Source organism: Antrostomus carolinensis, unplaced genomic scaffold (genome assembly GCF_000700745.2).
Source record: "Antrostomus carolinensis isolate BGI_N321 unplaced genomic scaffold, ASM70074v2 scaffold33399, whole genome shotgun sequence".
Classification (NCBI taxonomy): Eukaryota; Metazoa; Chordata; class Aves; order Caprimulgiformes; family Caprimulgidae; genus Antrostomus; species Antrostomus carolinensis.
This window is the reverse complement of record NW_010341157.1, coordinates 1-1,279: the sequence shown is the minus strand read 5'-3', so window position 1 is coordinate 1,279 and position 1,279 is coordinate 1. Positions and strand designations below refer to the sequence as shown.

Below are 1,279 nucleotides of genomic sequence, written 5' to 3'. Positions count from 1 at the left end.
CAACCCCAAATCCCAACATCATCCCCCCCCCAATCCCATCCCTACCTCGGCACCTCTCTCCGCTGTTCTCGTAGCCGGCCCGGCACAGACACTCGCCGATGGGCACCAGCCACTCGCCGTTGGCGTTGCAGTGCAGCACGGGCGCCTGGTCGCTCACCGCGTCCTCCACGCAGGTTCCTCTGACCTCGGCCAGCGTCTGGGAGTCGCCACCAGCCACCGTGGGGGGAAATCGAGCCAACCCCCGGCCAACAGCCGGACACCTCTTGTAATAAACCCGCACGGAGAGCAAGGCCACGCACGCTCCCAGGTCTTGGAAAGCCAAGTAGAAACCTTTCCTTCGGAGAGGTCCAACCGACCTGACCTCCACGTTGAGTTTCACGTTCCTGGAGAGGAAATCATCCTGGACGGTGATTTCATCGGGAGCGAGGGTGTCGATCTTCTGAAACTGTCTCCTTTGGAAGTTGGTGCCGTAATCGACGTCGGATTCGGCGTAGTAGAGGTTGAAGGTCTCCTTGCAGGTGCCACCACCGGCGCTGGGGAAGCTGTTACAGTCGCGGACGGTGAATTGGAGTTCGATGAAGATCCGTTGGGCCACCCCGCGGTAGATCCAGTTGGTGCGGAGCCAGTTCTCCTGTTCGCCCTCCAGCACGTTGCACACCGAGTAGATGTAGATCAAAGAGTCGTTCAGGACGTTCTGCAGAAGGTCCCACTGTCCACAAAGAGAGAGAGGAATGGGAGTTATGGGGGGAAACTGAGGCAGGGTGGGCCATGGCCTTGGTCACCATGGATGCTCCTGTCCTTGTCCTTGTGGATGCCCCTGTCTTCATCTCCATGGGTGTCTCCCTCCCATTGATGGCCCCATCCCCATGGAGGTCCCATCACCAGGAGGTCCCCATCCTCATGGAGATCCCAGTCCCCCTCCCCATGGAGATCCCCATCCCCACCTCCATGGAGGTCCCTATCTCCATGGAAGTCCCCATCACCAGGAGGTCTCTATCCATGGAGGTCCCTATCTCCATGGAAGTCCCCACCACCAGGAGGTCTCTATCTCCATGAAGGTCCCCATCCCCATGGAGGTCTCCACATCCCCAGACCCCATGGATGGCCCCATCCCCATGGAGGTCCCCATTCCCATCTCCATGGAGGTCTCTATCTCCATGCAATTCCCTATCTTCACGGAGGTCCCCATCCCCATGGAGGTCCCAGTCCCTATACCCAAGGAGGTCCCCATCTGCATCTCCATGGAGATCTCTATCTCCATGAAGGTCTCCATCCCCAT

At 59.1% G+C, this 1,279-nt stretch overlaps 1 pseudogene; it reads right to left on the bottom strand.

The window, feature by feature from the left end:
* Nucleotides 1–45: 45 nt before the first annotated feature.
* LOC104531508 (ephrin type-A receptor 2 pseudogene) lies at nt 46–709 on the bottom strand (annotated as a pseudogene).
* Between the last annotated feature and the right edge of the window lie 570 nt (nt 710–1,279).